Source organism: Canis lupus, chromosome 20, assembly GCF_003254725.2.
Source record: "Canis lupus dingo isolate Sandy chromosome 20, ASM325472v2, whole genome shotgun sequence".
Classification (NCBI taxonomy): domain Eukaryota; kingdom Metazoa; phylum Chordata; class Mammalia; order Carnivora; family Canidae; genus Canis; species Canis lupus.
In genome coordinates, this window is record NC_064262.1 from 11,297,156 (window position 1) to 11,321,815 (window position 24,660).

General features: G+C 35.1%; 1 long non-coding RNA gene across 1 annotated transcript; it reads left to right on the forward strand.

Moving 5' to 3' along the window:
• Positions 1 to 6,664: 6,664 nt before the first annotated feature.
• Positions 6,665 to 23,237, forward strand: LOC112662460 (uncharacterized). Its single transcript, XR_003138566.3, has 2 exons — positions 6,665 to 6,801; positions 22,854 to 23,237. It is a non-coding gene; the product is annotated as an uncharacterized LOC112662460 (long non-coding RNA).
• The last annotated feature ends 1,423 nt before the right edge of the window (positions 23,238 to 24,660 follow it).

A 24,660-nucleotide genomic window follows, 5' to 3' on the forward strand; every position in this document is an offset into this window, starting at 1 on the left:
TAGCAAGCAATGTCAATGAAAGCACGATATACAGTATAATGTCTTTACTCAGCCCTTGAATTTAGAAATACTATATTTTAAATCTCTCATAGTAAATCTGAAATTAATCAGGAATATTCTGAGTATTTTTTAAGGCCAGTGATAACATTATGATGTCCAAATCCTATTCATTAAAATGAAGCTAAATCAAGAATATTCTAAGGATTTTTAAAAGCCAGTGATAACATTATAATGTCCAAATCCTACCCATTAATATGAAGCTAAATCAAGAATATTCTAAGGATTTTTAAAGCCAGTGATAACATTATCATGTCCAAATCCTATTCATTAATATGTAAATAAATGTAAATTTCGTCACATATTGAAAGCACATTTTACATCAACCACATTCAGCAACACAGGTATTTATTGAAGTACAGTGAAATAATGGTAAAAAATAACAATGTAATTATTAGTCATTCCTACAATATAGGATTCTGGCAGATTGGTTCAGTCAAAAGATATGGGAATGATACTGCTCTCATATTAATTCATGATAGTCAGAAACCTGATATCCAAATCCCTGTGTGTGTGTGTTATTCTCCTATAACAAAATTTAGAAAAGGATGATAAAATGGTAATTAAAAAATCAGATTCCTTTTCCTTTAATTTCAATCAAAGTTGGTAAAATGTCAACCATTATAGGAGAATTCAAGAAACACTTGATGCAAAACAATCAAGAGTGACATGGTCAGCAGCATTTTTTTTTCCTATTCCAAAATTTGAGGGTTTCCACTTATTAAGAAGATTGGACAAACTATTTGCTTTATTTTCATTAAAAATAGAAATAATTATAGATGATACAGGTGAGGAATCTACAACCTATAACTTATCCTGTAAGGTAAACTAAGTGACAGAGTTCAAGTTGCAATTTCCAGCTCTGAATATGTTTCATAATAAGGACACAGAACTAAAATCTTGATGGACAAATAATATACCAGGTTGTTATGGACAAAGGATAAGACATTTCCACTAAATCTGAAAACAGCCGTTGTATCGGTGGTCTTCCCCATACTCCAAGATTAATCAGAAATTACTGTTTGATGTTTCCTACAGCTTTAGATAGGGCACTAAATCTTTTAAATTCATGATTCGATGTTCAACATTCTCGTTGATTATTTTAATCACATCACACAGAGAAGTACTTCAGTCATCCAATATTTCCCAGGAGGCACAGCCTCAATTGCTATCTCTAATCTTTTTTAGAGCACCCTCTTCTGCCGCCGTTCATTAATTAAACATAGTTCTGCTGATACTTCTCTTGGCTGCTGTTCTCCCAGAAGCTGCCAATAGCTTGTCATCAGATTGTGTCCTTCATCTCAACCACATTGGTTTACCATCAATTATTTCCCTCCTTCAAAATTATATTCCTCTCTTATAATATTCTTTTATGACTTGATAAATCTTTACAATTAAATTCCACCTCGTTTACTCAAATTACTATTCTTCAAAGGCACTACCAATCTTTCTTTGTAATCATTTCCTTATTCCCCAAAGGAGTTTAAGACTCCAATATCAACTGAAGCCATACAAAAGTAAATTCCCAGATTAAAAAAGTAAATTTCAAGCAGGTAGCCAAGTCTAATATAAAAAATCTCTGTCAGAAAAAAGCAGGAACTAGGATAATCACATGGGTTTCTTAATTTATTTTCATTCACTGAATTTATTCATTCAATAAGCAAATATTTATTAAAGTACCAATACTGTGTCAGACCCTATGCTGGCAAAGCAGAAATAGCAATTTTTTTTTGAAGACTGTATATTTTCAATGTGGTTGCGCTCACATGCCCTTCTCATTATGTAATTTTGGTACTTTCCCTATATAGAAATGATGGTCTATATTCTTTCCCCAAAATCTGCATGGGCTTGCCACTGTGCCAGAACTAATGTCATTTGACTCCTGAAGCTAAACCAAAAAAGTTACAGTTTCTGCCTGGATTTTTATTTTTAACTGCCTGGATTTTTTTTTGTGACACTCACTTAGAAGCCATACGCTAGCTACTAGGTAAGCAATCTGTCCTGAGGCAGCCATACTGTGAGGAAGTCCAAATAAGCAGCCAGGAGGAAATGAGGCCTCCAGTTTTGGTTGAGTTCACTACAATAGCTCTCACCAATTCACCAGACAAGTGAGTGAGCCATCTCGTAAATGCATCCCCAGTCTCAAATCAAACCACCCTAGCCGATGCTTCATGGAGCAGAGCAAGTCATCCTGGTTGGCCTCTGACCAAATAGTAGATTTAATAATTATTTTTGTTTTAGTAGCTGAGTTTTGGAGCACTTTGTTACTCAGAGGTAGGTAATAGATACATCTTAGACTTCATTTACAGCCTATAATGGAAGACAGAAAATGTTACCAACTTTCATTTATAATACATTCTATGATATACATAATGTTTCCATATAGTGTACCATATTTGGGTTAGTGGATAAGAACTTAGACTCCTGGAAGTCACACTTCCAACTGAAACAATAAGTTTGTGTGAATTAGAAATAGCTACTCCTTCTTCATGAACTTCACTGTTACTTACTGGGGCATACAAGATACTAATCTAGTATCATCAGGAACATGAGAGGCACCCCTAAATTTATATGTGTAGTGTAGTTACGCCCAGGCAGAAATATGGCATTCAAAAAGCCCCAAAAAGTCAGGAATAAAGTCCAGGAAACCAGAACCAGAACCCCAGAAAATAATTTAATGCCTTTTGACAGAACACTCTTCCTAAGCCTTCATGTAATCATGACTGACAAATCCTACTGCTGGGAAGAGTTCTTTTTAACTTCCAAGTCTGGATTCTAATAATAATAATGATACTACTATGCTACTTCAACAATTATTACTGATACATTTATTGATCAGTTACTAATTATAAAATATTTTACTAAGCATTATATATAATTATATAACATAATATATAATATATAATATAATTATATAACATAATAATTATATATAATATATATTTTTTCTCATGTAATCATCAAGCAATCCTATAGGATTTTCATGGAAAAGGAAACTGAAGCATAATTAAGTGAACTCAATTGCCCAAGTCCATACAACATGTGAATAATAGTGTTATATGTAAATTCAGATAGCCTCAATCCACAGCATACATTCTTAAAGACTGCATATCTTGTCATCTTTTGTGCTGTGGTGAGCAGTGGTGATGGCTACTATTCACCGGTTTACTCATCTTAACTTCCCAGTTTCTTGCAAGTTCCTGAGGGCAAAAATTGAGTCTTAGTCGCCATTTTATGTGTGTAACCACTAATGAAGTGCCTGGCACATGTGTGCTTGGTGCCCAGTAAATAATTATTACCTAAAGACATGAAAGAATGAAGTATATAAGTCACTTTCTCCTCCCTAATCTATAATATCCTCATTGGGAAGATAAGCAGTTTATCTTGATGGTCAGAAATATCTTTTTCAGCTCTGAAATTGTATGATTCTCTGACCTGAACCACCTCTAAGTAAAGCTGGAACCAAGAATTTTCATTCAATTTTACCTATCCCCAGACTAGAAAATAATAAAATTTCATAGGATTGTACTGAGACTGCCTTTTTTTCTTAGCATTGGGGATTTCCTGTACTACTTTAGTGAAACAGATCATACACTCTGGATCCTTGAGAGACATCTAGGTGAAAGAGTCATACCTTTGTTCTTAGAGATTGGTGGGAAAATATAAAAGTCCTCAGTGCCCACAGCACTTGGCAGTTTACAGTAAGGGCAGAAAGAGGTCAGAGTTGGGATGCCATTATCACTCTTTTGGGTCTCTTTGGTCCTAAGGAACAACCCACGTAGGACTCCTCACCATGTGAACCACAAGTAGGAGAAATGGGAAGCCAAAGCTCCTCTTGCAAGGTAGCAAAATGAACTCTACTTTTTATATTCTAGTTCTTGGAATTTGATATATAGATTCTATGGAATGCTTAGTCAGCTTTAGAAGGGAGATGATCTAGCTCGGCTAAACTTGGTCTAATTTTGCATTTTTTTTTAATTGGGGGAAGGATAGGGCTGTATTAAGTTCATTGCCAAGCAGAATTACTCAGCATAGAATTCCCCTGTTGAGCTCTCTTAAATGAGAGACGGGGATCTATGTCCCAGATTCTCTGCTCCATTTAGGTGTCATAGCCATCTCATCAAAGTCATTTTTTTTCTTAGAAATGTTCATATTTCTCCCCCTCTGCAATCTATTGACTACTCTCTTATGTAATTTCCCTGAGTTTCCTGGGTTGTTCCATTCTACTATTTTCTCAGCAATGACTTTAGAAAAGGAATTTGTTATCTATAGGACACAGTTCATATGCCCTCCTTTTCTTACTTCATATTCTTGTCAAGTTGTCTGTAAAATGAGTTATTTCTTTTGCTCATTAACATGGTAAAATTACAGTTGTCACCTTTGGGTGGGAAGAAAATAGCCTAAATGAGAAGAAAACTTTTTTTTTAATTAAAGGGTTAATATATGGCACTATGACACTATAGATATTTAAACATTTTCCCTGTCCAGAAGCACAAGTATTATATTACATTCTTGCTAAGTCTACTTCCAGTAGCATGTGCTTCTCTTTTCCTTATGGTGTCAAATACACATTTACTTTATCGCTAAAAGTTTGGTAAATTCCTTGAATTTATACCTCTGCTATGAGCTTTATTGCTCTGTGATTTCATAGAGGCCAGTCCTTATGGACCTTTGTAAATATTGACCTTTTGTGTCTGTTATCACAAGACTGTAAGACAAGCAATTTTGTGAAGCCTTCCAAGACTTTTTCTCCCAGGGTTACCCAATTGCCTTACTAACATTAAACTTTGGATATCAGCCAATTTATTCCAAATGAATGTGAGAGACTACCAAACCCTTGCTTACTGAGTTCTTTTTTTCCTTTATTTTATTATTATTATTTTTGTCCCTTTTTGTTCTTTGACAACAGCATCTAATGATACACTCTCTCTTTTCTGTTTCCATGGCTAGTAACCTCGAGGTCATTTTAGACTCAGATTCTTTCTTTGAGATGAACATTAGTCAGACCATTAGGAATTCATACATATACAACTTGGCAGAGAGATATACACAGAAAATTGGAATCATGGTCACACACTGTCCTGTGTCTTTGGTTTCCCTTGTTGCATTTAGTCTGCTTCATTGTGTGGAAGCATTGGGCTCACTGTGTCTTTCTAATGCTTCATTTTTTGGTACATTTCAGGTTGCTTATAGCCTCCTAATAAGATCTGAGCCCACAAATCTCCTCTTGTTTATACCTGTAATGCAGAATTACAGAATTTTTATAAATATGGATGGTCTCTTTACTGCTTGGCCTCCCTCCCTCCTTCCCTCCCTCCCTATTCCTTACTTCCTTCCATTTATTTATTAGACATTTATTGAACACCTATTATGAATCAGGTATTGTCCCAGACACTTGGGCTTGCTCAGCAAAAGAGATGCGATGTCTAGTGCTTATATTTCAGAAAGGCAGGGAAGAGAGGGGGAAAAAGGAAGGAAGGAAAGGAGGGAAGGAAAGGAAAGGACATCACAAGAAAGGAAAGGGTAGGGAAGGAAGGGAAAGGAAAAAGGAAGAGATGGCAGAGAGAGAGGAAGAAGAAAAAGATATCATGAACAGGATAACCATCAACATTGATGAACTCTAACAGCAATTATAAAGGGTAATGTAACAGAGTTACAAGGGACTTCTGAGTTGAGAAGACTTCTAAGTTGAGTTGGAATGATCACAATAAGACAAAAAATCAGTCATGCAAAATTTTACAATAAGAACATTTCAGTCCAATGGATCAACATATGTCATGAGGTGGGGCGAAAAATTTGGCTTGATAAAAGGACAGAAATAATACAATAAAAATGGTAAAAGCCAAATTTAAGAGTTTGGCCCTGCATCTCACCCATGTTACCAGACAATGAGTAATGACATTCTAAAGAAGACAATGATCATCTATTTTCTCTATTCATTTTTCAATATACACAGAACTCATCTTAATTCATTCATCACTGAAATAAAAAATCTGTGAGACTGCCATTAGGGAACTAACTCAGTATATCTGGTTCTATTATTTTACCTCAGCCTTTCCTTCCCACCTCTTTTCATAAGACAGTATCTTCAAATTCTACAGAAGCATGCTTGCCTGATACAACACCACACCAAACAAAGTTTGAGAATTAAGAGATAGAAATATATGTACATGTGTGCCATGAAACAGGTACAAGAGTACTGTGCTATTCATAACAAACAACCAAACGCTATTCTTTCTAAAATGGAGACATTTTAGGATATTTATACAGTAGAATAAATTGTGGCATATTTATACAATAGGATGAAAATGACCCAAGTAATGTTACAAACAAGAACATGAATGAATATCACAAATGTAGAGTTGCATGAAAGGAACCAGACATAAAAGCATACACAGTATTATGATTCAGGTTACCTGAACTTAAAAACAGACTAAATAAACCATCATTTCTAGATGCATGTGACTGTGCTCAAACTATAAAGAAAAGCAAAGTAATAGTCATGACCTTACAAGGAATGGTAGTAAAGAGGTGAGAAGGAAAGGAATTGGAATTGGAATGGGAATTGATGGAGTTTTGGAATGTTGGTAAGTTCTGGAACCCACAGCCAAGAAAGAATTCTTGAGATGTCTTTGTGCAAAAAAGATGATTTTATTAAAACACAGGCCAGGACTCATGGGCAGAAAGAGCTTCTGCACTGGGATTGTGAGGGGTGGCTGATTACATACTTGGGAATTGGAGAAGGTAAGAACAAAGGGAGGTGTCTAAAAGAACTCTCACTTGCTAAAGACGACTCTCAGGATACCTGAAGCCTTGCTATTGTCAAGCTCATGTTGTGCCAGAAAATTGAGTTATGGGTCTTTTAAAGTTAGGCTATTGATGAGAATGCTTTTTCCTTGTAAATCACTAAGACATTGGTAAACTGAAAGAGACTCCTGTCTGGCAGGACTGTGATCTCTATTAACCATTTGTTTTTCCCCTTCCCTTAGTTTTAGGGCAGCCAGGAGTGCCTGAGGAATGTTACACATATCCCATCTGGGAGGGTGGTAGGTTATGGGGTGTCAGCTTGTGCTTTGCCCTTAGCTTGCCTTCTGCTCCCTCATCAGGGTGGGCTGTTTAGCGATTCTGGGGAGCAGGCAGTTATCAATTTAAGGCCTGAGTGGCATTACATGGGAGCCCTTTTTATGGTAAATTACTGACCTATGCTTTTAAGGCAGACTCATCTATATGGATACAGTATTTAACAATAAAAAAATTGTTAAAAAGAGAATAACATAGTTCCTGGCACACAGTAAATATCCCATTTATTAAAGCAAATGGTATTATTAGTTTGGAAAAAACGTTTCTCTTCATTTGTGAAAGGAAGGAGTAAGTGAAATATTTTCTAAGTGCCCTTACAACTTGGAGGAAAGAAAAAAAAAACTATTTTAAGAAAGAGTTTAAATTACTAAGTCTATTACTTTACTCTGGATTCAGTTCCCTGAATATAACATTAAATCCAGATGTGTCTTCGTCCACACTCTTCGGAAATGAAAGAAAGAAAGAAAGAAAGAAAGAAAGAAAGAAAGAAAGAAAGAAAGAAAGAAAGAAAGAAAGAAAGAAAGAAAGAAAGTTGTCAGTGCTAAGTCAGTTAGATCTTATTATCTTATGTGCTCTATAGCTATTTGATTTCTCTTTTCTACTTCTCTACATGCATATAATTAATGGATAATGCAATAATTTGAATAGTCTGCTAGTAACAAATGAATGGGATTAGAGGCCATTCTCGACATGGTTACTGTTGCATCCTTGACATCTGTGGTATATGGCACATAACAGGCAATGAAGAGTGTGGTTCTATTGACTAAGGTCCTACTATCTCAGGGCTCATGGTACTTTTATAAATTAAAGTAATAATAGCTGTTGGAACAGATACACCCAGATTCTCAGCGATTAGTAACAGTCTTACTAGCAAGGTCTAGAGAGGTGGTGTTCACCTGTGGTCACTGATGATAGAGTCTGCCAAGATATTTAATTGTGCCTCAGGTTGAGTAGCTACTGATATCCAGTTGGCAGAGGGGGATAAGAAAGATACACAGAAGTATATGGAGGAAGATTTTTGGGACACAAGCCTGAGAAGGCATACATCACTTCTCACATTTTCTGAGGAAAATCCAGTAACATGGCACCTTATACATGCAAAGGGAACTGGGCAATGTACATCTTGTCTCAAAAGCTCCATCTTGGCAAAAAGGTTCTCTGGAAGGTTTGTTCATCATGAACTTGAGGTGGACAACTTGCAGAGCCTACTATTAAACTATTCAATTCATTTTTTTCAACCAGCCTTCTATTCCACTAGCTAGACTCTAAGCAGATGAAGGGAAAAGGACTGGATCAGAGTTTGAATTTGACTTTTCTCCTCTTCAAGCCATCCTTTAGGGTGACAAATGCAGATGATTACTTTGTGTTTTAAGAAACCAGACTAAACAAGCATTTATATTTTTGCTCAATTGTGAGGATGTAAATGTAGGTGCCCACATGCTCACGTGCACGCACATGCATGTGCACATGCGCGCACACACACATGCAGAAGCCTTGCTTAGAGTTTTTGAGAGACTCTCAAAACATTCAACATCCAAAACAGAACAGTTATGCTGAGAGATTAATCTTCATTCTCACACAGTTCTGGGTGAAATTTGAAAGTATAACCTTGATTTCTTGATTCACACCAACAAGAGAATATTTCCAAGAACCTCTGTTCCACATCAAAATCTTAGTGCATTAAAACAAATACTTTCTCTTTCGTAAAAGCTTACTACATTTTCAGGCATTTCCTAAACTGTATGTTCTTTGTTATTAGAAGTCAGTAGACACTTTTGCCATTCAAGACAGGAGATTTTGAAAATTTTACATTCCTATTAGGCTACCTAAAATGATGAATGATCACCAAGAACTGGAAATTTTGGGAATTCTGCTTCTGGGGTGCCAAATTAGAACTTGCAGAACCTCTGACATCACCAACATATAAAACAGCATCACAGCATGGGGTGATTTAAACATGAAGAACAGGTACAGGCAATGTGGTTTAGAACCAAATCACTGAAGTACTGAAGATTAAATAGAATTAATGAATTTTATGCTGCAGTCTCCATAAATGATCCAACAAATATGCAGCAAAATCCTGAACTGCAGCCTTGAAATAAAGAGCTTAATGTAATTCAGTGCATATTGGTTGCCTAGAAACTAACTTGGAAGGGGGTTGGGGAGGGAAGACTACAAAACATGAAGGGTTCATAGGTTTAATAAGGAGATTATTAACTCTGAACTGCTTGGCGATATGATATATATGTTCGACAGTGCTCTCTTCTCCTGAGAGCTCCTCAATGTATCAGAGAGCCGGGTTAGAGGGCATGCAGAAGAAGCTGCTATAGAATGACAGGACAGCAGTTAAGGCTTCAGGCAACCAGTAAATAGCAAACACCATCATCACATTCAAACCTGCAGTCACTGTAACCAGAGATCATCTCAAATGTTGACAAACTGCATCTGTCAGTAAAGCTTGCTTATTTACTTTTCCTAAATTATCTTCCTACATACAGCTCAGGACTTGCTTCCTACAGGAGACATTTCCCCATTTCATTAGAACACTTAGGATGTTAAAAAATAAAAATGGACAGGTAAGGAATGGGAGAGTTAGAAGACAATCGAATAGCTTTTAGATTTGGAAAGTTGAATGGGCTGAGGAATGGGACACACGTCTTCATCCAAAAGCCTTTTGGAAAAGGAGGAATTAGTTTTTAAGTTTTAACTGCAAACATAGCATATTAAGAGGTCACTGACATAGACATGGCCAACATGCATATGAGAAAATGTTCTGCATCACTTGCCATCAGGGAAATACAAATCAAAACTACAATGAGATACCACCTCACACCAGTGAGAATGGGGAAAATTAACAAGGCAGGAAACAACAAATGTTGGAGAGGATGCAGAGAAAAGGGAACCCTCTTACACTGTTGGTGGGAATGTGAACTGGTGCAGCCACTCTGGAAAACTGTATGGAGGTTCCTCAAACAGTTAAAAATATACCTGCCCTACGACCCAGCAATTGCACTGTTGGGGATTTACCCCAAAGATACAAATGCAATGAAACGCCGGGACACCTGCACCCCGATGTTTCTAGCAGCAATGGCCACGATAGCCAAACTGTGGAAGGAGCCTCGGTGTCCAACGAAAGATGAATGGATAAAGAAGATGTGGTTTATGTATACAATGGAATATTACTCAGCTATTAGAAATGACAAATACCCACCATTTGCTTCAACGTGGATGGAACTGGAGGGTATTATGCTGAGTGAAGTAAGTCAGTCAGAGAAGGACAAACATTATATGTTCTCATTCATTTGGGGAATATAAATAATAGTGAAAGGGAATATAAGGGAAGGGAGAAGAAATGTGTGGGAAATATCAGAAAGGGAGACAGAACGTAAAGACTGCTAACTCTGGGAAACGAACTAGGGGTGGTAGAAGGGGAGGAGGGCGGGGGGTGGGAGTGAATGGGTGACGGGCACTGGGTGTTATTCTGTATGTTAGTAAATTGAACACCAATAAAAAATAAATTAAAAAATAAAATAAAATAAAATAAAATGCAAACTAAAACCACAAAAAAAAAAAAATAAGAGGTCACTGATATTGTGCATGGCACAATCTTCATTGTTAGTTCAGCTTCTTGTTTATTATTTACATACAGAAACTGAGGAGGTGATGCTCAGGTGGCATTTCATGAGTAGCATTTTAGCATTTCCTCTAAAACCATTGAATAAATAGCCGTCTTAATTTTAGCAAAGTGAATACACAGGAGATACTGTGCTTTAGCAACTTAGCTTAAAAGAGTTGCTTAGGGAGGACATATTTCATCCTAATTATTTTTGACAGGAATTAGGTCAGATTAATTAGTTTAAAATTCAGCTAAACAACAGCGTCTTTGCTAATTACTTCAGGGTGTATACATAATTCATTTACAATAGGGGAAAAAAGGAAAATACTGAGGGAGAACGCTACACAACCCTGACCCCTTTGATGAGTGATTCCTAAAGAGAGGGCCTCCTGTGACCTAAAGGGGACATAGGATGCAGAGTATCTGGAGCACGTGGTTTAGTATGAGGAAAAGTATTTATATAGTCATGTTTTTAAGTATCTATATTTAAAATATTTAAAAATTTAAAGATACCTTTGAAAATAGTTTAGGATATAAATGTCACAGTAAGATAAAGTAGAAAGTGAGTGGTTAAAAACAAGGTTTTTAGAGAAAAGATTTTCTCAGCTGAACTCCTTACAAGCTTTGTGACCTTGGGCAATGTGCATATTTCTCTAAGGTTCAGGCTGTTGTTAAACTAATAATAGCATTTAGCATCCACTTTAGGGCTTGTTGCAAGAATTAAATGAGGTAATATATGTAAACCACAGCAAGTGACACAATATTTAATATTTCTTAGGTATTATCATTTCTATAGCAGTACAGAAAATTAAATAAATGTTTGCCATGCCATCTATACACTTTTAAATTAGTCCCCAAACTACCTTTAAATTAATATAGCTTTGCTTGAAGTGCATAAAAAAAAGAAAGAGCATTTTAAATTTAGGTTCAAATTCCTATGGGAAAAGATGGATTAAAATATTTTAGTAGATTAAATATGAATTTATACTAATTAAAAGTCAAAAGTATGCAAGGGCACTTGGACAAATAGGAGAGTTTAAGTGTGTATCACTTGTCCATAGTCCTACTCAGGTTTAAAGAAAGACATCCAAATCTTTATCAAAGAAGCCCACGTGAAAATATTTATATGGAATCCCCTGATATTTAAATTTGTATCTATAGACTTTTAAAAAATCATATCAGAGAAACAAATTTATTCTTACATTGGCTTCTATTAACTGATAAATTCTAGCCTAAATTATGGGTGGGTATATTTGTGAACCTCTAGTTGAGCATTTAGATACATATAAACTGAAGACTAATTTTGCTGGCATTCTAAATTAGTTTTAGTTGCCATCATTAGGGTCACTTTGATCTTCTCTTCAAATATTGGAATATATTTACAAATTTAAAAATTAGATGGAATAGATGACATTAAAACTGATGACACTGAAAGAAAAATTATTTTCCAAATGTGGACCCACATTGAAAACAACAACTAATGACACCATCTGTATCAATGCCATCTATTTTGCTGCCTAGCATACATGTCAACATGATGGCTGTGACTTTAATTTACACATTTCCCTCACAAGACAACTGAATACTGAAGAAATCCACACCTCCCAAGGTATGTGATGTGCCTCAATGGTGCCGATCACATCTGGCCAGGGAGGTGCTTTCATATTTTCCACATAGGAACTATGTGTCTGAACACTGTGGTAGGCTATCCAAAGTGTTTTATTAATAGTTCTTCTCTCCCAACACCTGATTTCCATATTAGAGGCATGCTCTTTGCTTAAGGGAGAGCTTTCCCTTTCAAGTTATAAAACAGCCCAGTAAAATGAGCAACTTAGTAACTGCCATCGGAGAATAAGTCCTAAACAAATATAGTCTGCAGTAATTTTAAGAGATAAAAAGAATAAGCATTCAATCTACATAGACAAACTGTTAAAAGTTAACTTTGGCTATTTTAGGGCATAATTCAGCTTATTAAGGTGAAAAACAAAGTAGATAGTGTTGAACTGAGGTGAGAAGGAGAATCGAGTTATCTTATGTTGCCAAATAGCTGATTATAATCATCGGATATAGGTGATTTCTGGTCTTTGCCACTTTGTCAGAGCAAAAAAACATGCATGAGATGAGCCTGAGCTACATCTCACAAACTTTTCTGGTCTTCGTACTTCTCAATATTGACCAGTTAAAATGATATGGTCATTCCCACTGGCTGGGCCAGCACATAGCAAGTAGTCAAGATATAGAGTCATGGTGAAAAAAGATATAGCTGAAAATCTTTTCTCCAACACAGACCATCTGGGATCTTTGCCTACCTCATAAAACCGTTTCAGCATTAAATTTTACATAAGGAAGATTTTAGCAAATGTCCTGATATATCAATACTCTAAAATAATGAAGGGCATTATGGTTGTTACTATTATGATTTTTATCTATATCAAGTAAAAACAATCTAGTTCTAAATTTAAGATTTCCATTTGAAATAGGTAATATTAACATAAGATATGAGCAAATGAGAACCATATAAAACAAATAAATTTCGTGAACATAACTGCATAGTAGTATCTGACTACCTTTTTGATCATTTTTATCACTATGAAATACAAACACCTGCATTTTTTGAATGCCAACTCTAGGTTGAGCCGTGTTAGGTGCTTACATATACAACCTCTTTTAATCCATTATAGTGTCCCTATAAGGTAGGTATTATTATAATCTTGATTGTAAAGATGAAGACATTGAGCTTAAATGAAATTCAGTGTCATTCCCAAAATCCCTTGCATGTGATGCTTAAGCTGTGATGGCAGGATGTAGGGACTTCATCCTCCTGCCCCACTAGATCCCAGAATATACCATCTAGTTTTGCTTGGGTGTAGTTAAACCAGCTGTCCACTGTCATGTGTTTGCAGGAAAGGACAGAGGTAGAGTGACAGAGCATGTGATGGAAGGAGTAAAAAAAGTCATTTCTAAGACTTTTAAAGGAACACAGCTCTTTTTCCTTCTAGGCTAAGTAAACGAATCCAGTTACAAATGTAAATGAAATATCAGCTTATAGAAATGTGGAGATCTAAAAAAAAAAAAAAAAAAAAAAAAAAAAAAAAAAAAAAAAAAGAAATGTGGAGATCTAAAATGGTGGAGGCACATCAGGAAAGTGTTTGGCAGTGTTTTAGAAAGTTCAACATAAACTTAATATACAATCCAGGAATCTCATTCCTAGATACGTAGCCGAGAGAAATGAAAACATAGGTTTTCAAAAAAGACTTGCATGTGAAAGTTTACAGTAGCACCATTCATGGATGATGGTCAAAATGTAGAGACAATCCAGATGTCCATCAATTTATGTATGGATATATAATAATTGGTATATCCATAAGTGGAATATGATCCAGCAATAAAAAGGAGTGAAATACTAATTGCATGCAACAATATGAGTGAACATCATTAACAACATACTAAGTCAAAGAAACCAGACATAAAAGACTACATATTGTACAATTCATACAGAATGTCTGAAATACGTAAACCTATAGAGACAAGAAGTACATTAGTGTATGCCTTGAGCTGGATGTGGGATTTGGGATTAATTGGGCATGAGGGATATCTTTGGGGCAATGGAATTATTTAACACTAGATTATGGCAATGATTACACAACTTTGTAATTTTACTAATGCCAATGAAATGTATACTTTAAATCAATTCTATAAAATGTAAATTATACTTCAGTGAATCTGTTAAAAAAATTCCAAGAAATTAGGAATGGATCATGTCAGGTGTGAGATAAGACTTTTACTCAAGTTGTTTCTTTCCTAAATCATTCAGCCTCCACCCTGTGCTCTGCTGCATCAACCTCCTTCCCTTTTCTAAGACTAACTTCTTTTAAAAGACTTTGTCTCTGCTTCATGTCTCTGAATCCTCATCTTATATTCAGCCCTCAACCCACTGCAATCTGGCTTCAGCCCACATTCTACTGAAGCTGTTCTTGCCAACTTTGTTACGACCTCCTTTTTGTTACATATAGTGGGTGTATTTCAGCCTTCATCTTTACTTAATCTGTCAACACTTTTGACCCTGTTGACCATTCCTTCTCTTGTACCCACTATCTTTCCATAGAATTTGTGTCATTTGTTTCTCCTGGGTTTCTCTTCAATGCCTCTGGTTACTTCTTCACAGTCTTCTTTCTGGATTCCTGCTATTTTGCCCATCTCTTATGTGCTAATCCTACTAAGACCTTATTTCAGAGTGGGGTCAGAGGATCATCTGATCAAAATCGGGGATGGGACTCTACTTGTCAGAAACATAGATTTGTAAACTACATCCGAAACCTACTCAGTAAGACACTCCGGAGTTGGTACCTTGAATTCTATCAGGTCTCCTGGGTAATTCACCTGAAGTGAATTAAATTTGAGTGAGAATCACCCTTTTAAATATCTTCCCTGAGTAATATCTATTTCTATATGTTCACTTACCACCTACTTGCTAAAAAGTCTAAAATTTATATCTCAAGTTCAGATCTCATTCCTGAGCTTCAAAATCCATAGACCCAAATTTCTGCTGGCCATCTCATTTGGAATACTACAGAAACACAAAACTTTTTATGCCCATAAGCAATCGCATGGCCTTCACTTGTAAGCTTCTCCTGTGTTTTCTATCTTTGGAAATGGAACCAGTAACCACTGTTGTAGATTCCAGAAATCTAAGTTAGGTTCCCTGCCCCCTCACCCTCACCCTCCTCCACTTACAAACAACTCCAAAGCCCTTTCAATTTAATCTTCTAAAAAATCTGATGATACCATCTACTTCTCTGCATCCTTCCTTAGTGGTATTCTAGTTGAGGCCAACAGTGTCTCTTGCCAGGAATTCTAAAGCAGACTCTAAATAAGACCTTCAGTATCCAGTTTCTCTGCGCTCATATGCCCATGGTCTTTGCTTCACACTATAATGTTTCTACAATGTGAATCTGAACCTTTGCTTTCTTTAAAAAAAAAAAAATATCTAAGAATCCCACTGCTCTTAAAAGGAAAGTCAGATTGCTTAAAATGATGATAATGGACCTCCATGATGCAACATCAGTTATCATTTCAGCCTTACTTATAATGCCCAGTTCTTATTTCATTTGTTCAAGAATTATAACTTCTAGTCACATTAAACTCTGTTGCTTCTTCAAAGAACATTATCAATCCTCTTTTGCCTTCATACCTTCACATATGATGCTCACTGCAACTAAAGTATTCTTTTCCATTGCTTTACTTGGCTGACTCCTACTAATATATCAGGTATCACCTTCTATGTCACTTTCCCTGGAAACTCTCCCTGATGCTCCAAGTTCAAATAAGAGGATCCTGCAATATGTAATTATAATATGCTGCACTGATGCCATTAGAGCACTTTATTAGACTGCATTTAAACTCTTTGGTTACTTAACTTTTCCTCCAGTAGACTGTAGGTTTAACGGAGGCTGGAATCAAGTGGCCAGAACTTTGAAGGTGCCAATATATATCTATTGAATGTGCCAATCCTTAAGGATTCAACAGGTGAATAACTTAAATAAAACTACTATCTAAAAAATAAAGTGTTACAATCTCATATTTGTAGCTCCTATTTAATTGGAATAAAAATCAAGATTGCACATTTACATTCTAGATTTTTGGATTATAGTATGGTTATTATTTTAATGTAATATCTGAATATTTAAGAATGAATAAGTTTGCTGATATTTTAGGTAAAACTATTATAAAGTGTTCACAATTTCAGAGCCACCTCAGCATGAACCATGAAACATTATATAAAAAATCATCTTGACATATGTGGAAACAAGAAATGCCATATAAATATTAAGCTATTTAATAGTATCACAAATTGAATAAAATTCTTGTTTAAATAGACATGAAAAAAGTGTCTTGTTCAAGGTCTTTTATACTTGTTGATTCACCTTCTCTGAATGAATGGAATTTAAGAAGCTGTAATATCCATTTTCTTATTTGAAAACAGATTTTCCTCCTGGAAAGCTTATGCTTTTTATTCTGTAGTTTTCAGGGTGACCTCTCACTGGCAATTTCAAGGTACTTCACTTATTTTTTCATGCAGACTTTTAAAATGGAACTAGACCCCTCTGAACCTTTTTGTATTTGGAATCAAGAGAGCAAGTTCCTTAGGAAGCTACATGATGCCTCTTTAATTAGAAACTTGGATTGGATATGCATAAAATCAAATATTCAAAGCCTATGAGCCTGTTCTCTTCCTTCTTCCCTCAGTGGCCATCTGGTGGCAAGTTCAGCTCTGGACAGCTCCATCAGACTGTCCATCATTACAATGAGCAGTAAATCCCAATCAAGGTGTTGTTACATTGCCACATACTGGCAAATCAGAGCTGCACAATTTCAGAATACACTGGTATATCCATTTGGATATGGAAATTGATGAGATAGCTGCAAAATAAAGTTTTGTCCTACTATAAATGCTGAATAATTTAAAAATTCAAATAATGCAGACTGGAAAATGAGTTCCTTCACTTACTAGTTGTATGATGTAAAAGCACGTAAAATAATGCACATTTTTAATGGACAATGAAATGTGACTTAAGTATGCTACAAATGAAATCTCACAGCTCTGAAACAGATTTCATGGTTTGCGAATTATATAAGAATACAGGACGTAACTTAATATACTAGTATACTTCCTGGTATCACACACTTTTCTGGTTAGCACCAATGATTCTAACACATTTACTGCCTGGAAGAAAGTGTCATGATATCAAACAATGGGGAAGAATTCCACCAAGTAATACTCAACACTTTTATTAAGGAAACAGGAAAAGAAAAGAAAATATGAAATAGTGATAGTTGCTTTTGCACAAAAGCAGAGTTAAAAATTGTTATCCTCAAGGTAGAAAAGTTTCTTGAATTGGGAACTAATACCCTGAACTGAGAGTTTGGGACATTTGTTCACAAACCTATTATCTTTTCTATAGTTTCACATTAAACATCACAAGCAGTTTATTCCTGTATCATCTGGGCCAGTAGGCCAAATTCTGCCCTGATTCTTTTATTCCTATATTCCCTTTGGCTGTTTTTACTGATTTATATGCCATTCCTCATCAAGAGTAGCTTTATTTTGCTCTTCCTAATTTTCAGGAGACATCCTTGTGATCTTTGTGACCTTTTTGTAAGGGATGTTCAGCCTAAAATAAATAAAAAGAAGAAAGAAAAAACAAAAAACTATGTAAAAGTGCCTCTGTGGTGTTCTGTAGAAAACAGAAGAACTCATATCTATGATTGTGGGTAGTTGTATACCAACTAGGGCTTTAGGTTCCTCACTGTGAAATCAGGATAGTGATAATAAATACTATTAGAAGGTTGTTTCTTTTTTTTTTTCTCTAACAAAGTAACTTTCATAAACATTTCATTTTTAATCCTTCTTACATTCTCTATCCCTGTGAGGCAGATAACACACTCACCAGAATTTTATAATGGTGTTATACAAATACCCTAGGGAGGTGAATATGAATCACTGCACCATCAAAAACTCTCATTTAAGACTGGTTATATTTGGAGAAAAAATTATCTGTTAATATGCAATAAACATTTCTTGAGCACCTACTATATGTTATCAACATTCTGTACACAAGAAGCATAGAGCAATGAACAAAAGAGAACACATTCCTGTACTTAGCAAACTTACATGTGAGTGAAAGTGGAGAAAGACCACACGTCATCTAAATAATAAACTAGGTCATTAGGAGAGGGAAATGGCACCATGAAGGCAATAAAACAGCTTAATGAGACAGAAGAAATGAGGATGTCTTAGAGAAACAACACTAGGATGATCAAGAAAATCTTTTTTTAGGTAATATTTATGTTCTGTTCTAAGTGACTAAAGGAAGGAGGAATGCACAGTTCTAAGAAAGGTGACTTGAAGAATAGAGTGATCAATTATAAAACCCAAAGGTGGGAGTTAGTTTGCTATGTCCAGTGGTCAGAAAGATCTATGATAACCAACAGAAGAGCATGATATAAAAGAGAATTAAACAGGATCTAGATCATCTAGGACCTTATTTTTTTATAGTTTTTTATTTATTTATGATAGTCACAGAGAGAGAGAGAGAGAGGCAGAGACACAGGCAGAGGGAGAAGCAGGCTCCATGCACCGGGAGCCCGATGTGGGATTTGATCCCGGGTCTCCAGGATCGCGCCCTGGGCCAAAGGCAGGCGCCAAACCGCTGCACCACCCAGGGATCCCCATCTAGGACCTTATAAACCAGGGCAAGATATAGATTTTACTAAAATTGCTATGGTCAATATTGGAAGGTTTTGAACATGAGAAAAACATGATCCAAGTTATTTTCTAAAACTTGTTACTCTGTTGGCTATGTATGTAAAGAATGGACTCTGCGGAAGCAAATGTAATAAAGCAGAGAAACCATGCAGGTGAACTACAGGAGTTCAGGTGAAAGATGATGGTGCAGACCAAGATGGTGGCAGTAGTAGGAAATGTTCAGGTCCCATTTACAAAACAGAAATGATCGATGGACTAGTTGTGAGGAATGAGAGAAAATATATCAGAAAAACTGCCTGGTGTACATATATTTATAGAATCTTGCCATCTTAGAATTGAAAAAGAGCTTAGAAATTATGTAGTCCTACCAATCTATATTGCATCTGAAGAACCTGAAGTTCAGGAGCAGAAAGTGACTTCATTTGCAACATACAAGCAGTATATGCCATAACCAGAATTAGATTTGTTTGTCACACACCAATTTAAAGCATCCCCTTATCCATCTATATATGCATGTGACCATTGGTTCAACAAATCAGTCACTAATTTACACATTCAATCTTTCACTTATTTATTCATTCAATAAACATTCACTGAATAATTACTTTGCTGAGTACTGGAGGGTGAGGGTGACAGATAACCTGTTGCATATGGGACTGTCATTCTCTTTAAGGACCTTGTAGTCTGGTTAGAAAAGATAAAGTAGGCCAGTATCTAGAATCTTGTTGATCTAGTCCATGCTGACCATAAGACTTTCAATATTTCATATTAACGGACTCTTTCAAAAGGTGTATCAGAAGATTCTATCATGCCACCTATGGATACTTTCCCAATCCTCCTTAACCTCAGCTGAGGCTGTTCCCTATGACTTTATGTAGGAAAAGAGGAAATATTTATTTTTTTTAAAGATTTTATTTATTTATTTGAGAGAGAGAGATAGTAATAGAGATAGCAAGAAAGAGAGCACGAGTTGGGGGAGGAGCAGAGGGAGAGGGAGAAGCAGGGTGCCTGTTACACAGGGAACCTGACCTGAAACTCAATCCCAGGTCTCTGGAATGATGACCTGAGCCCAAGGCAGATGCTTACTTAGCCAATTGAGCCACCTAAGGACCCTGAAAAGAAGATATATTTAAGCCTATAATGATTTAAGAAGGAAACTTAAAAGATTGAGATGTATCTTATATTTTATGGCTATGGAAGACACCAATGCTCACCCACAAAGAATCTTTACTACTTTTCTTACAGATAAAAGACCTCATTACAGATGTTGAATATGCATGAACTAAACTAATTTCTATACATGGAGTCATCAGAAGTCAAACTTAGAAGGGAACCTAGAGATCATTACAATTCAACCTTCTCATTTTGTTGGGAGTTTAGAGGAAATTGAAGACCATCTGATGGAAGAGAAAGGTTTAGAATCAGGGTCTTTAAATTCTTACCTACTTATATTTCTCCTCATATGTCTTACTGCTATTCTCTTCATCTCTCCTATCACTACAAAGTTATTTTTTTTTTGGTTTGTTTTTCACTAAATGAAACTTTAAGTAATTTGAGTTTAAGACTAGTTGTGTTTTAAGTAACATTTTTGTGAGTTTCTGAATGTAAGTTAACATGATTTTCAAATATCAGATATTATAAAATAGATTATAAAGAATATATGTTCCCACCAAGGGAATCATTATTAAAATAATTTTGGAGTTCATAGTTACAAAATATTTATTTGAAGGATTTCACCACAATTTGCTTAGGTCATTCACTTTGATGGGCACTTATGTGGTTGCCAACTGCTCACTACTTTAAGAACCACAGAAATAAACATGTGTGCAGTTACCTCTTTAAAATGCTCAATTATTTCCTTGAGAGAGATGTTGAATGGTAGTCAAGGGTTATACTCATTCAAATTGGTGATATATACTGCCAGATTGCCATCTAGGAAGATAGTTCCAATTTACACCTGCATCTACATTATCAGTCTTAGAGAGAAGTATTTGTGAACACAGAAGATTGAGAAAATGTTGAAGGAAGGAGAGAGGTAATAAATACCAGCCTTGGGAATTGAGAAAGAGGGGTTACTTATGCACAACTCCTACTCAGCTAGGAACCAAAAGCTAAGCAATCTCATTCTTCTTTCTCTCTCTCTCTCTTTTTGGTCACATAATTAAAAAGTCTTGATTGTGACATACACTAAAGAGAAATATTTTTACCTTATAATATGTATTTATGTATAAGTGTATATATTTACATATATACCTCTTTATCACATATAAATCAACACTGGTTATTAATATTAAAATAATCTTAGATATTCACACAGTTCCAAAACTCAATCTCATTGTTTGGCATGCAGTTTTTAGATTACAATATAGACTAACTCAATTCTCCTATAGATATTAAATATATAACAATAATTTCCCATTCATCCTTGACCATAAATTGTCTAACAACAATTTTTATTCTTGCTCAGTTTTTGTAGTGAACTATTTTAGATATTCTTTATAATTTGTAAAAACTCTTTACATTTTAAATAGACTTTCCTTTGTCATATATATTGTCATCAAGATACAAGCAACATAATTTTTAACAAAATCTCAAAGCAAAATTTAATTATATCCTATCTTCTGGTATTCTCTCTATGTATCACAGATATTCCTGTATGATTTAAAGTGTTTGGGCTTTTTTTTTTTTTTTTAAAGGATTTTTCTCTTTGAACAGTTTTTTTTTTTTAATTTTTTTAAATTTATTTATGGTAGTCACACACAGAGAGAGAGAGAGGCAGAGACATAGGCAGAGGGAGAAGCAGGCTCCATGCACCAGGAGCCTGACATGGGATTCGATCCCGGGTCTCCAGGATCGCGCCCTGGGCCAAAGGCAGGCGCTAAACCGCTGCACCACCCAGGGATCCCAAGTGTTTGGGCTTTATGGCTCTTGACCAAATGCTTAAATTAGGTAGAGAGTACCAGTCATGAGGTCAAAGTTTTGGGTGCTAGACATGATTTTCAAAAACCTCAGAGGAAGCTCCTAATCTTAGGCAAACACCATCCCAAGGACCACCTTGTGTCAAAAAAGATGATTATGAGTCCAAACAAGCAAGCCCAGCTGTAGAAAGATACCTCATTGCATAAAGTCTTCTTCAGCCAAGTGAGCTTGTGTCATCTTCACGTATAAAATATGACACACTATTAATAAAGACCAGTGGGGAAAATATTTTTAGAGCTATATGTTTGCCAAAATTCAGAAACTAAACTAAAATTTCTCAGAGTTTGTCAAAAGCATGTTATTTCCATGGTCACAGAGGCATTTATGAAAAACAAACCTAATTACTTTGAATAATCATCAGACCAAATTGCAAAGTTTTCAACTTAATAGGAGTCTAGATTTATTAAAAACCAGTTCTTTTCCCAAAAGAAATCTGCATGTTGAATTCTATCCATATCTAAGAATTTTTAAAGTGTTAAATTGGTGTGTGTGTATATATATATACATATATACATATATACATATATATATACATATACATATATATTTAAGAAACTGACAGTAATGGTTCTCTCATTTCCTAAAGGTTTATGTATAAATTTCATATACTAGCAAATCTAAATATGTCTGCTATTAAAAGCACAAGTGTGCCCCCTTCTGAATAAATGAAATATTGAGTCCTATATTTGTTCTTAAAATAGCTACCTCCCTTCTTTCTGGACCAAGCTGAATAAATGAATCTGGGCAAATACGAGCAGCAAGTTTTAAGAGCACTCTTTTCTAGAAACATTCAAGATTGGAAGCATTAAAAGAAAAGTTCTGATGATATGTCTTTTTAAATTTCTTTTTCCACAGGAGAAATCTTCTAAAATAAAGCACCCAAGAATAAAGTTTGATCTTACTCTGAACAGAAAACCAAAGCCAGTTTGCTACACAACCCAGAATAAGTTGGGTAGAGAGATGGCAACTCCTTTGGCAACTGAAATAGTGACAAAGATGTCAGCAAGAAGTGAAGTGACATTCCACTGACACAATCCAAATATTTTGAAAGACAATGGCTATACAAACTAAGTATTTGCATTGACCTCAAGTTCTACTCTCCTCTCTCAGTTTTGCAGCTGAGGAAATGAAGGCTCAGAATCAATATGTGGGTTTTGGAAAATCACTTAATAATTGAGCCATATCTTACTATCCTCAATCCAGTGTTGTACCTACAGTAAAACACAGTGATCCAAATAACTATTCTGGTAGTTTTGTCTATTTGATGGACTTCATCTTTAAATCCATTCATTTCAATCTAGACTCTCTTTTTCTCTCTTCTCCTGTAAATTCAAAACCAAAAATAACTGTGACCAAAATAGGGCATCATGTTTGATTTGATTATCTTGGGCAGTGTGCCACTCACCTGACAATTATAAAATGCTATGGAAATTAAATGTTGATGATGATGAAAATGACAACAATAATAGTTATGATCAGGAAAATAATAATGAAATACAATGTTATGGTAAAGTACTACATTATCAGAAGTTGATAGTTAAATGATAAATTACAGTTAGATTTAATCTTAAACCACTTGAATAAATGACTGAACTTAGAACCTACTTCTCCATTTCATAGTCAGGAAATATGGCCCTTGGTCTTATACGTGCTGTTATAGAGGCAAAAATAGCTAGTCTCTTCGCTAATACAAAGGTGGGCTGAATAGGCCTATGCAAATAGTGACAGATTTTAGTGGAATGAATGGTTAATCAGTTACCTTCTTTTCCACATCCTATCACCTCAATAGATCAAAAACCAAAGACAAGAATTGACTAAATTTATAGAAATACATAAGATTTTTATCTCTTTAGCAAATCTCATCATTTCTTGGCCATTTAAGTTGAATATAGTTTTTCATGGAGTATATAAAAATCTATATTCCCCATTTAAATATATTCTTCTTTTCTTTCTTTTTCTTTTCTTTTTTCTTTCTTTCTTTCTTTCTTTCTTTCTTTTTTTTTTTTTTTTTTTGCCAATGCATTTCCTGAAAACACTAACTGCTTATGTTACAAGAACTTTGGATGAAATAAAAACAAGTCTTTGAATGAAATAAAAACAATCTATCAACTTAAATTATTTTCTAACACTGTTTTTCCATGATACTACAAGGATCTTACATAGTACATAGTAGAATCTTTCCAACAATGTATTTATTACTGAATTAAGTCTTCAGAACACTGCATTAAAAATGTACAGAATGTTGAATCATTAAATTGTTGTCTTCAATGAATAAAACTAATAGACAAAAGCACATTTATAAACGTCAGTTGCCATATGGCTCACATTTTTGCTAATGATCAATCCCAGGATTAAATCAATCATTGGACAAATATTATAAAACTATGAAATGTTTACACTAACTCCCTTATTTTCTCTTGAAGTCACATCACTAACTTGTGCCAATACTTATGTACATATAACCCATGCTCAGTCCTTCCTACTGCAAGATTACATCTCATCAATTGGATTTAGACTGGAAACCTGTTATTTGGCCAATACAGTAATTTTCAAAGAACGCTTATTGAATCAACATATGTAAAAAGCTCTATGACTGAATTAATAGCCATTATATATTCATTGCCAAAAAATATGTTCTCAAGTAAAACATAGGCTATGATCA